The sequence below is a fragment of the Suncus etruscus genome, chromosome 1 (genome assembly GCF_024139225.1).
Source record: "Suncus etruscus isolate mSunEtr1 chromosome 1, mSunEtr1.pri.cur, whole genome shotgun sequence".
Lineage (NCBI taxonomy): Eukaryota > Metazoa > Chordata > Mammalia > Eulipotyphla > Soricidae > Suncus > Suncus etruscus.
In genome coordinates, this window is record NC_064848.1 from 112,384,256 (window position 1) to 112,398,820 (window position 14,565).

Genomic DNA, 14,565 nt, shown 5'->3' on the forward strand with positions numbered 1-14,565 from the left:
AATTAGTTTGTAGAAAAGTCATTATATTATTCCCATTATAATACACTCAGATCAAAAGAGCTGGTTACCTCTTCTTTTATTCTTGTTTAATTCAATTACATTTTGCTTCTAACTTATTAAGTTATTAGACAAATGGAGTCAAAAGGGTATTTGAGCTCTGCCAACTCCAGCATTAGTGTGAAACAAGAATACTTTAATTGAAATAATATCCCATCTTTACCACAGTCCTTGTTGAACTAAGTGTGATAATTACCTGCCAGATATTTTCAATCATGTGGTTATGGGCTAAATCACATTGACCTTTTCAATATTCCATATTTCTGACTTGCCATTCAAGTCTTTCACAATTTTTCTGTAAATGGGATATGAGTAGAATATCCAGGTAATCAAAACATTGAATATAACAAAAGGTCAAAGTAATCCCTGATATAATCATATATTCTAGGCTACCTTTTGAGTAAAAGCTTCTGCCCATACCTGATATATGTAAGATGACCACTCTGAGAAGCTTGGAATTCACAATTTGTTATTCTCAAGAATAAAACAACCAACCAAACAAATAAACAAACAAGCCCACACCCCAACACACAAGTAGTAGCCATATGTATCAAAATAAAATGTGTCAACATTATTGTAATCACTTCACCAACTGTAAAAACAAAAAAAAACTCTAGCCATACAAATAATCAAGACAAAAACTTTTTTATGATGCCTTTTAGGCAAAAAATTTTTTGCATCTAAATGTGATAGTCAAAGGCAGGGTCACAGTTTAGAGTTGGGTAAATTGAGTGCTGAATAAAAGCTTTGTATCATTTTTGGCAATAAATCACATATGATTTATAAATCACATATGATTGTAGAATAAAGGTTAAAATTCTTTTACCTTTTTGCATTCTTAAAATAAAATACCAATAAGGAAAATTAAGTGTACAAAACTGACTAGTTAGGTTTAATAACTACCAGTTCTGCAGAACAGAAATTACTATTATTTTGTTCCTTACGGCATTCTAGCACACACAGCATTTCAAATAAATAATTTAAAATATTAATGAAAATTCAATTATCGAATAAATGGTATGTTTATATCTTTTCAGGTAATAAATTAATCTTTTATGCGTCTTTTTTTGAGGGAGGCACACTGGTGATTACCAGGGGTTACTCCTAGATTATTCCTGGTGATGTTCAGGGAACAATATGGTAGTGTAGGGGTTGAATCCTGGTCAGCTGCATGCAAAGCAAGTGCCCTACCTGCTCTACTATCATTCCATCCTTCAACTAATCTTTTACAGAAAACTCATATGCATTCAGAAAGGAATTGCATTGGTGGTAAGGAGTTTATATTTGTAATCCTTTTTTATCAAAAATTTCCTGTATAAAGATGTAACAATAGTTTCGAGTAGATGCTAGAAAATGTGTGAGGATAAAAATTACTGTCCCAGTAAGGTCTAGGTGAACAAGTTTTATAAATAAGCTCTTTAAATAGTTTCTGAATGGACAAATAAAAGTACAAATTCAAATTTAAATATCAAAGGCTAGACATGGTATTGAGAATTAGACTATAAAGATTATAAATAGCTGTCTATGAGATTTCAGTATTTATTTGTCAGCAGTATTTCAGAACAAAATTTTTTTTGGTTTTTGGTTTTTGGGTCACACCCAGTGGTGTTCAGGGGTTACTCCTGGCTCTGCACTCAGAAATTACCCCTGGTAGGCTGGGGGACCATATGGGATGCCTGGAATTGAACCACTGTCTCCTGGGTTGGCTGCATGCAAGGTAAAAGCCCTATCGCTGTGCTATCTCTCCGGCCCCTCAGAACAAAATTGATGTATTCTAAGAAGTGTGTTTTGATAAAATATCTATGACTGGTAAAATCAACTGGGGAAACAGTTAGTGTACTATACTGAAAGAGTAAATGAAGTTTTCATAGGCTTTCTGAAGTTCAAGTGAGTCAGAGTGAATATGATCTTAGAGGCATAATTTCACAACACAAAGAAGTGAGGCATCTTAGATAATATTCTAGGGTATGGCATATATCAGCTTCAGAGATGTTTTTCATGACATAATGAATATTACTATTCATGAGGGATAAACTGAGCTCAGCACATAATGATCCCTAACCCATACTCAATGGTCAAAACTAGGGTTCAATTTAACAGTAAATAAAAATTGTCAAGTGATGACAAACACAAGGACACTCTACTAATACTAATTTTGTAAAGACAACTATTTTTATAGAAAAATTTTGTTTCCTGATAAAATATAAGCTAAGCTCTAAATAACAACATGCACAGTTATCTTCACATTTTGGAATCTTGAAGAATCAGGCCCCATGTTAATTTGAATTCTGACATCAAATCAAATAACACATTAAGTCACTACCCAATGAACAGCATACATGTCTATTATTGTGTAAAGAGAAAGAGCTGTGAAATGTGAAAAGGGTATAATATGCATTATAATTTTAAAGGCTATATTAGTTTAGAAAAAGAATAGCGCACTAACATGAAACAAAGGTAATTTTTAGAGGAATATAATTTTCATTATTTTCATTTTGTTTCTATATCTTTTAGACTTGTTACTATTTTAATATGGTGTTATGTATAATTATATTTTGTTACTCTTCTGAGAGTTTTATTATTAACATACTTTGCTACATTTTAATTAGGTTGAGATTGAAATTTATGTAAAATTTGTATAAAATATGTAGAAATATTATTTTAGAAAATGTAAACAAGTGTTATTTTAGAAAAGTTAAAGTATATATTTATATATACACACACATATATTTTTTGGTTTTGGGGCCACACCAGTGGTGCTCAGGGCTTACTCCTAGCTCTGAGCTCAGAGATCAATCACATATGAAGGTGTTCAGGATGGGATACCAGAGATTGAATCTGGAAGAAGTATATTTTATGGAATCTTTTCATTCATTATTTTGCTGCTGCTAAATATATTTATTAGTTTAAGAGGACATTTGTGATAATCTAGTCATTAAAAATTAGCTAGCAATGATACATTCCGATCCATATCTACATTTAAGCATAACTACAATGGTGGTTGATTATTAAATATAAGTAATATTTATTATATCACTTATAGTCATTTAAATTATTTGGATAAACTAAAAGTCATTGGCAATCCGTAAGAGAATTTGTGCACATACAATTATGGTAATAATACTGCCAATACATTTATTTTCAGGGAAAGTAGAATAATTCATTAGAATGTTTCAAGTCCTCCAAATTTTGACAGATTGCCAAACATTCTACCAAGATGAAAAAACTTAATGTAAGATTTTTGTCACCACTTTTCTTAGAGATAATTTGCATTGCACTGAACATCAGTCTTTTATGTTAAAATCCAAACATAATGTACACTGGTAAATAAATGGAATTCAGGACAATTGTTCTCAGAGATTTTAATACACAGCTCTTTTTGCTTAGCATCTATTCAGGTTCACTTATATACAATAACAACTAAGGTCTAAAATCTTCAAAATACAAGTATCTATCTTTGTGAAATATATGACTCATAAGATAAGAACAAGAACAATACAAAATTCTGAACTACAGTAAATATAGTAAGAAAATCTATCAAGTTTTCTCCAGAAAACAACCAGAAGTAACATAATTTTCTAGGTTAAGAGCTTTTGACCAAATTATATTGAATACAGAACAGGATAAAAAGCATTGATTTTGGGTAAAAAATATAGGTGTAAATTCTCTCACTTATTCTATTTCTAACCCTCCTACTACATATTTATTATAATTCTTTTACCTTATTTTCATTAATTTTATACCAAGTAATGATATTTTCTACCTCTAAATGTAAGCATGTTTTTATATTTTGGTTTCACTTTTATTTCAATATATAGTAGTATATTTTTTGGGGGGGTCTAACCTTGGATGGGTCCTTAGAGTACCAGGCAGTGTCGGAGACTGAACCTGAGTTACAGCATGCCAAAAAATGTACTCAAGTCCCTGGATTCAGAGTTCCTATTTTCAAAAATCCTTTAATTATATGTCATTTGTTTCTGTTAGTCAACTGAAAATATTTTAATATTTCCTTTAATATGAAGAACATAGTGTAACTAAGTAACATCGTGTAACTAAGAATTTGCCATTCAGGAAAGTATCAACAGGAAACATCGGTTCAAATTCCTCAGTATAGTAAACCCTTGGCAACAATTCAGGATAGCAGTTTTCTAAGGTTGCTCCCTATACTCCGTTGAAAATATTAATGGCTTCACCTCAGCACTTGTAAAAGTATGTGTAGAGCTTAATTAGGTTTTTATACAAGATGAACATCAAGGTACCTTTAAATATGATGTCCCTGGAATATAGTGATCCTTATGATTCTTTCAGGTTTCTAGAGTATTACAATTTATTTTTTGACAATATACATTTTGTTGGAATATGGATATTGGACACTTGGGCAATGCCAGCTTGGAGAGAGCTGGTGGCAGATGGAACAAAATCTGCCTGGTATGCCCTCCCCTCCACATGAGCAAAGAACTATCCATTTCCTCCATTAAGGAGTTGTCACTCAGCCCACCCAGCTGGAAGACCATTTTTGATAGCCAAGCTGGCTGGTGGCAGACAATTCAGATACAAAGTGCACTTTAAAAGGAAGCTAAAACATCATTTGTAGGAAAATTGAAAATGCATGGCTTTCACCACAGCCAATTTTTTAATGACTGTAATATTTTAAGTGATTATTTTTGCCACTTCAGATTGCTCCTTAGAGAGGAGAGATTTTTTAATTAAAATCTAAGCAACGCAAACAGATGAGATATGGAGAGCAGAGGAAAGAGAAATAAGATGAATAAAATTAATTAAAATGGCATTGTTGGCAGAGCCATAAATTAGCCACTGCCTGGATGGAAATGAAATATATTGGTATCGGAGTTTCTGGGTTAAAATGAGATGTGTGATTCAGCTATTGTAAAGCAACACACTTGCACTCTACAAATCATTGTGTCTTCTAAGTCTTTCGCTCTGCTATAGCTATTATCATACGCTTATTTCCTACTTCCTGGTTCAATGATCTTTAAAGATACAGAATTTAGCAGGATAGAAAAAATTAAAATGGAGAGAGAATTATTTCTCTCATGAGGCGAAATAAATTTCTGTCATTTTCCACGCATTCAGTTTCTAGGTAATTTAATGTCAGTTAAAAAGCTGAAAACTTGGCTATGAATACAGTCCAGGTGCAGTAGGCCTGAAGAGCATTTTCTCTAGTCAACACAATAGAGTCAACCTTGGTGACTGAATTTTAGGAAGCTTAAAGAGTATTTTTTTTCTCATTATTTTCTGAATTCATTAAGCATCCCCACGTGAACCACTTTGTACTAAGATTCATAAAGATTCAATTTATGGTATATTTTATGACAAGAATATAATTACTTGGCAATAGTGATGACAACTCTAAAACAGCAACAGTGACAGATTTGAATTGGAGTAATGAGAGGAAGAATAACAATGTAAAATTCCATAGGGCTATTGTTAATCTTGTGTATAGGAATAAACCTGTCTTTCACAGTGTATGAGATTTTCAGCTTTCTGTGCTCAAAGAATACCAGGCACAGAATGGGAGAATGCAAGATATGGAGAAATAAAATGGTCAGGTTTTAAAACAAGAAATCCTTGCTTATGAAATCAAAGTTGTTTGATTTGGGAGTAGCCATTTGACCTCTCTAAGTCTGCTTTCCATCTATTAAATGTGGGTAACTGTAAGAATTAGATGAGCTATTTTAGGCAACATGCCTCTTCAAAGCTTCATGAATCTTAGAAAATCAGTCAATGCACTTTTTTTTTTGCTTGTATCTTCATTCATTCATTTAACAAACCTTTCCTTAATGAGTGTCATTATGAATGTTACTGTGTGCTGTGCTGGGTACAGAGATGAGAGAAACTTACTATGTTTTTGAAGTTCATAAAATATAAAATTAATTTTGCTTTCTGAATAAACTGTTAACATAATTAGTGATGAAGTGTGCCAGCTTTAGACCAAAAAAAAAAAAAAAAAAGAAAAAAGAAAGTTCACTAGACATAGTGGCTCTGGAGGCTTATTGGAATGATTACATTTAGTAAAATTTATCAGAATCATCTGTTCCCATTTTATTGTCACTCTTGCATTGGTGATTTGGCTCGATTCCATATTTTACTTACACTATTCCACATTAATTACTGAACAAATAGGCCACATCGGGTGGAAATTGTGAAAAGAACACGACTTATATTTAACCCTTCATCCCCAAAGTACTCTTATTAGTTTAATAAATTATATTCTGGCTCATTCTAGGATATCATGTATCTGCCTCTTGGGGAAACATGACAATAAGAGTAATGCAATCCAGAGTGAAGAGCATCCCAAGCAAAGGGAATTTAGGTAGACAGCATGCAATTAACCAAGCTGGAATCTGGCCAGAAAATCACAGTTAACATTCCGATTCTTAATGGGAAAAGACATGAGAACATGAACTAGCCACAAGTCATACTGAGCTTAGTTTATCTTCGTTAGAAAGCTAGTACTCAAATCCCTCAAGTTACAGATCAGATAGTTTTTAGCACAGTGATCTGCAAAGCACCTATCTGAAAAATCACACCTGATTTCTTCTTATTTTTCTTTTTATCTGAAGAAAAGAAAGGTCATTGAATGGATATTTTTTTAGACATCCAATTTCTGAAAAATAATACACACTTTATAGTAAGCAAGTATTGCTGTGCCAGAAAATTATTCTCCCTAAAAGAATTTTTTTTTGGGGGGATAGGGGCACATCCGGCGTTGCTCAGGGGTTACTCCTGGCTGTCTGCTCAGAAATAGCTCCTGGCAGGCACCGGGGACCATATGGGACACCGTGATTCGAACCAACCACCTTTGGTCCTGGATCGGCTGCTTGCAAGGCAAACGCCGCTGTGCTATCTCTCCGGGCCCCTAAAAGAATATTTTAAAATGAATTCTGCTCTGAGTGTGATCATCCATTTTACTACTTGTTTTGGTTTTTTCATTAGCCTCAATTTATGTTTAAACTTTACATTTTCAGGTAAATTAATTTCCATTTTAAAACTAATTTGGACAAAAATGACCTTTATAATAATTCAATAGTTTGTGACAATAATATTAGACAGGTAACAGCAGAATCTCAGAATAAAAACTTCAATTCTTATTCAGAACTAGAGATCTGCCTTGTGTCTACTGGGGCAATAAATTTGGCAAACACTTCATAAATATGAGCTATATATAAAATTAATTAATTCTCCAATTCTGACTTGATATTTACCTTTAAGGGTCTTTAATTTACCTACTGGTTGTCTTCATTAAATCATTTTGGTGCTTGTTAAAATAGGAAAATTGACTAAAGGATATTTATTAATAGCAAATGAGATAAAGAGAAAGCGATCTGTTTAGCTGAAAGCATTATAAGAGACTAAGATGCAACCCTTCTAATTTGTTATTCTTAGTTACTACAAATCTTTGGGATAAATTTGCAAATTTTAACAAATTATTTTTTAAAGAATATTTCTTTTATATAGATGTGATAAAATCAAACCCTTTCCTACAGGACAAATATTTATAACAGAAGCTGATATTTGGCACCGGTTTACTCTGAGTATATGCTGACATGAATGTGTAGGAGTAATTGGTATTTCTTTCCTATTCACATAGTGAAATAGGATAACAAATAATAAGAAAAAAGATAAGCAGGTGCAGATACAGCAGTTGGAGTGGTACGATTTCTTTAAAGTAAAAATACATAGAATAGTACTTATATCTCACTGTGATCTGCATTTATTCTGTGGGTTAATTCCAGAGTTGACAGAAGCTAGTGATTTATGCTTCTGCAAGGTGAGGAGAGCCAAGCTAGCTGAGCAGACACAAACATTTACTAATAGCAAGTGAGCCAAGTATACACTCTTTCAAATATATGCTAACACAGATCACAAGGGATTATGCATCATTCATGCTTTCAAAATACAAATTTTGACAGGCACCAAAGATAGGAGTACATAATCAAACAGGCAATTCTGTTTGACCAACAATCACATCCATGGCACATCAAACCAGTCAGAAACTCTGGTTCCAGCATTATTAAAAAGTGAGGAAAAAAAGAACAAAAACTGGTCTTAGTTTTGGGGGTGTACTAAGCTTTTTAAAACAACCTCCATCAGCCTGCCCTCCATCCATCCTGACTGAATCTCCTTCTCTTCCCCCCAGGCAAGGCTTTTATTCCCAACTGCAAACCCCTCCCAGCTGTGTGTGGGTCTGACTATGCAGGTGATTTTAGCGTACGGAATTGAGGAGGGGTAACAAAAAACAGAACTCAAACACACACACACACACACACACACACACACACACACACACACACAAAAACATACCCATATCTCTTTCCAAATCATTTATATCTGGGATATGTTCTGAATACTTTATTAATCTTTGTAGATAGTTCATGGAAAGCAGGTAATTTCAGACCCTCTAAAACCTTCCAGTCAGTATATTTCTTTAAACTTGAAATTAAGGATACCCTAAGACTGAGGGTGTAGGTTTGAGGAATTGTTAAAGAGGTAATTGAATAACCTGTGCAGATATTTCAGGCATGACTATGAAAAACTGAACACTAACACTAAGCATTCAGGGTCTTTATAGATTTATATACTGTACCTGTAAAACTTGAATGACAGACCTTGTCTCAGTTCTATTGCCTATAAAGCATTCATAAAATGCCATGATTGGCATCACCACTGCCAGTATTACTACCACTATTATTTATTCTATTATTATTGCTTGCTTGGGGGCCACACCTGGTCATGTTTAAGAGATATACTTGGCTTATATTTTAAAGAATATTTCTTTTATATAGATGTGATGAAATCAAACCCTGTTCTAAAGGACAATTATTTATAACAGAAGCTGATATTTGGCGCCGGTTTACTCTAAGTATATGCTGACATAAATGTTGCTTCATGGGGCCATGCATGCTGTATTAAGTGCCAAACTTAGGCCTCTCACATGCAAAGCATGCTCTGGGATCATTAAACTATCTTTTCAGCCCTAATATTACTATTATTATTATTATCATCATTATTAATATTATTATTGTTTAGTATCCATGCTACTGCAAGTATCTTTCCTAGATATGAGAATCCTACCAGGTGAAGTTGTTGATATTTAATGCTTTTTTTTGTATTAAATAAAAGGAGCCATGAAATCAGTTAGTTTCCCTTAAACATTAAAGGCAGAACCAAGACCGTTTTCAGAGCTGAGCTGCCAGAAGTTTCCTTGAGATAGTTCATTCCCCAATTTTAGGCCAGAATATTGAGCCTTTCATGATTAAAGATGGAATAAACACTTTATCACCTGATAAAGATGGCAACAATGGCAATAAGTCTAGCAATTACAGATGATAAACCTACAGAGTATGCTCCTTAAGAGTAGAAAAAACTGGCACAGACAAAAATCTTAATTCATTCAGAAATAATATGCAAAAGAATGCAATATTCTATAAAAAGGAGGCACAAATATGTAACCTATAATTAAGATAGATGATTCCATCTAGAATAGATTCTAAGTTCTCTTGAGTTACTAGACTATAAGCTCTTACTGGGGAAGCTTGTTAGTGCAGTGTTACTTTGAAGAGATTTTTTAAAAATTGCCATTACTATACATCTACTTCTTCTAATAACTAAGAGTCCAACAGATGGTAAAGGGCTTTCTAATAACCCAAGGCAACTATAATTATAATTAAATGGCAAACTATAATTGTAATTCTAAAGACCACAAAAACTCCTTAAGCTAATTACACCATTTGATCTTATATGATTTTGCACTCCTTGAGATAAACAAGGACAGGCTCAGATGGAGTAAATTAAATATTCCTAAAAAAAATGAGAAAAAAAGAAATAGAAGAAGAAAATATCAGGGATTAATTTAAATCTTTCTCATTTTATCTGACATACCCAAACATTATTTTCTAGAGAAGACCATCAGCTAGCTATTGTTCAGAAATAATATATTAATAATTAATAAATATTAATTATATAATAATTACTACCACTAATAATTAATAAATAGCTATTTATGGCTATCTACTGTATAGATAGTAACAGCCCTTAAAATATGTATATATATATATTTGGTTTTGGGGTCACACCAGGTGATTCTCAGGGTTTATTCCTGGCTATGTGCTCAGAAATCGCTCCTGGCTTTGGGACTATATGGGACACCCAGGATAGAACCCAGGTCCATCCTGGGTCAGCTGCATGCAAGGCAAACGCCCTATCACTGCACTATCGCTTCGCCCTTTAAAATATATTTTTTAATAGCTAAAACCATTTTAAAATATTTTCCCATATTCCTTCCTTCCTCTCTTCCTCCCTTCTTTCCTTTTTATTCTTGACTCTGTGTTCAGAAATCACTACTAGTGTGTTTTGGTAGATGCAAGGCAAGTGCCCTATTTGTACTACCTTTCTGATATTGAAAATAATATCTACTACATATGGGTAATAATGTCTAATATAATTAATATAAAGCATTTGACTTTACTGTTACTTTAATAACATATAAGTGTGACAATATGTAAAATGTCTACTTTCTTATGACATTTTTCCTCTCACAATTAGTGCTGTCAGTTTAATCCTTTGCTTGCTAATAATTTCTTCTATATTTGCTTCCTTACAAAGCCTATTAGTTCCCAAAGTTTTCAAAGAAAAAGTAAAAAAAAATAAAGTTAAAAAAAAGTTAAATAAAAGTAAAAAAAAAATTAAAATAAAGGACTTACTAAGTCCTTTCTATGTGCCAGTAATGGTTTTATAGGTTTAACATTCTTACCTAATTATCACAACAACTATACTATTATTATTATTGTTATTGGTAAGGACACTGAGAAACTGAGCGATAAAATATTTTTTCCATGATCATTCAGTAAATAAAAGGCAGAGCCAAAATTTGAACTCAGATAGTTAAGCACATTTTCTTATCAGTCATGCACTATTCTGTCCCATTCACAATATTTTCAACTCCATCCAAGTTCTCTAAATTTTATCTTTTTCCTCACATAATAGATCTTGTTTTCTCTTTCCTAGATTTTCACCCATTTATTTAAGAGCTACCAACTATCTTTCATGTGTCTAAATCTGGGAATTCAGAAATGATTCATCTGGCCTATGGGAATAAAAAGCTAGTACTCTAACAGGGTAGACAGAAAAATAAAATTGCATAAAGCAGTGTTATTTATATATTGTTATATAACACACACACATATATATGTATATATAACACATATATATGTGTGTTATATAACATATGTTATATATGTGTTATCAATGAGGCATATGCACAGGGAAATATTATAAAAATGACTAGTTTAGTAAAAGTTTTGATTCAATTGCCAATAGAACAGCTGACAGCCACCTATATCCCAAACCTATGTTTAAGTAAAAGGACACAGAATAAAAGGAGATAAATAGTTTAGTCACTCACAAGTCTGAAGTTGATATGGGTAGGCTTGGACAAGAGAAAGACTTTAGAAGGTTGTAGGGGGATATGAGTCCCAACCACATACATGTTAGAGAAAAAGGTTCTTACTTCCAGTCTAGTGTATAGGACTACTGAATGTGGTTGGTAACATGCCTGGCACACTCTATGGACTTGAACTAGTGCCCAGGAGATGCCTGGCAGGCAAATGGGTAACATGGGGCAGGAAACAGTAACTTTCACTCTTGTCCCGATTGAACCCAAAGTGAATGCTTACCACAGACTAGGCTTGCTTATGCACACACACAGTAAGAGCTTAGTTTGTCTAAGATTCAACTCCAAGAACTCCCTAGAGGGGCAAGAAACTCAGAAGAAACAAGCTGCAAAAATTAACCCCAGTTCTGTGGCCAAGAAAGGAAGCAGACATACACCAGAAAATACATTAGCTATGAGATTGCAGATCTGGTAAGGAGTAAGAGATATTTTCAAAGAGCATATGGTAGACCAAGAAAAACACATATTTGATTACTTATCTGTCTGAAGAATTAAACAATTCCAGCTTATAGCAATATCTGGTGCTTTTTCCTAGGAGAAATTCCTAGAGTTCAGAGCCTTATATTTCTTAGAGGTTAATGAGGAGGAAGAAGCAGCAAATCTCTATCTCTTCTCTGCTAAAAGAATGCTCAGTTAAATCTGGGCAGAAATTCTGAATGAAGAGTGAAGTTTTCACTGTGTTAGTAACCAGTAATATTTGGTATTGAACTGAGTTTTATGGGAAGCTGAGGAAACTAGATAACCTTTTTGATCTACAATACTTTTGGAACTTGCCCCTTTTAAGCAAAGAGGGCAGGGTTAAAAGAGCTGTCAGAGTAAAAGTGAATAGTCACTGGGAAAAGGATATATTTGTTTTCCACAGTGATCCTTCACTCCCCATTTCTGCTCATTTAACCTATTGGTCATACACCATTAATAACCCTCTTTTGTACTAGCTCTTTGACAATCTGCTATTGGCACTGTTGATTTCACTTTCTTATTATTTTATGTCTTTAAATTTTTTAATTAAATCAATGAATTATTACTCATGATTAGGTTACAGGCATACAATGTTCCAACACCAGTCTTTTTACCAATGTCCCCAACTTCCCTCTGTCTTGCCTCCACCCCATTTCCCCATTCTCAAATACAGTGGTTTACAATATTGTTCCTGATAGGGTATCATGCATATCAATTTACCTCCCTTCAGCATCCTGTCCTTAGTATTTTCAATTTTGGGGTCTATTTTATCTAATATAATTCGCTATCCCAGGCATTATAAAGGAATTATCTGTCCCTAAATTGTTTTCAGCATTTGACTTTAAGCCTGAGTTTTTTCTGATTGGATTTGCAAGAGAAAGTTGGGCTCAGTTTTCTGATACATCTTGCCAGCCTGTCTCTTGATTGGTGAGTTCAAACCATTGCTTTCATTTTCTTTATCATTTCACTACTGTTTCACCTCCAGTGTAGGTAACTGCATAAAGACATTCTTTCCCTATAGGAAGTACTTTAATACTTGCATCTCTTTAAATTTCCTTTAAACACACTTGTTGTGGCATTTGCTAGGGAATTAAAACTTGACCACGGCACTAGGGACCACAAATGCAGAGGCACTAGGACTAGCACTAGGCATTCATCATGTGGAGTGTTCTGGAGGAAATCTCCTGGCCTAATTCTACCAGGCAAGTGCATTATTACTGATCCACATCACTAAGTCCATGCAGTCAATACCTGATGGTCAGCAAGTCACTAAGATGAAGAAAACCAAGTAAACTGTTACAAGGAGGGAAGAAAGCGGCCAGTATTTGATCTGCATGTTTTAAGCTCGTGTCTAAACATCAGTCATCTGGAGTAATGAACATATAATACAAATCAAACAAAGCTGGAATAAAATCATGAAATTAAAAAACTATAAAGAAAATACCCCACAGGGTTTTTAACCTTATCTAGAGAGGGAAGGGAAAAATAAAACTCCCATATAATTTAGTGGATTTGGAAAGCATGTCAGTCTACATTAACTATGAGTAAGAGCAAAGTCAGGTATTAACTGAGAGCAAAAGTTCTGAAGTCATATTTTTGCATCTGCATCTTGGTTTTGTTGTTGCTGAGAAGTATAATTTTGAATAAGTTATTCAACAACTCTGTGTTCTCTTTATATATATATATAAAACAATGTACCATATCTATATATATATAAAACAATATACCATTGTTTTGTTTGATTTTGGGCCACACCCAATGGCACTCAGGTGTTACTCCTGGCTCTGCACTCAGAAAGCGCTCCTGACAGACTCGGGGGACCAAATGGGATGCCAAGGATTGAACCTGGGTCTGACCTGTGTCGGCTGCATGCAAGGCAAATGCCCTACTCCTGTGCTATCACTCTGGCCAACATATACCATTTTTATAGGAGCAAATGGCCAAATTTACATTAGATGATTGATATCCTCTGTGTAGGTGTGAGCATATGTACATCCACCTGCAACAGTAAGTGCCTAGAATAGTAAGTGCTCAATAAAAAATAGCTTTTCCTACTGTGTCAAAGAGAATCATCTGTGCGTGCAAATTTTTCCAGAAATAAACTAGTTTATAATTGAACACCCTATTTTAGACTGCCATTAAAATAACAATTGATTACATCTTGGAGAGTTTTAATAAACAATAAAGATAATTTAATTTGAACAAAATTTTGAAAGTCCAAATATTCAAAACATTCCCTGTAACAAATAGACACTTTAGATATACTTTCTAATTGATCAAATTCAGTTTTTATCACAGAAACCATCAAGAAACAAAGGAATTTTCATATAGTTTAAATGGAAAAGTTTTCTTTTAGAATTACAAATTTCATGGCAGGAGCAATTCCCTGCCAATTCTCCACCCCCCCCCCCCCCCGCTCCATGATTGGACGTTTGAGTTAGAGAGTGGTCATGTAAATAAGTTTAAAAGAAAGGCTTAGATTATTTTTACATTTATCTGAGTTTAAAAAAATTAGGGCCAGAGAGATAGCATAGAGTGTAAGAGGCAGCCAGCCCAGGTTCATTCTCCAGCATCCT

The 14,565-nt window shown here is 33.8% G+C and overlaps 1 protein-coding gene across 1 annotated transcript in view; it reads right to left on the bottom strand.

The window, feature by feature from the left end:
• Nucleotides 1-14,565, bottom strand: part of RELN (reelin) — a 548,597-nt gene that overhangs the window by 213,761 nt on the left and 320,271 nt on the right. The window lies entirely within an intron of this gene.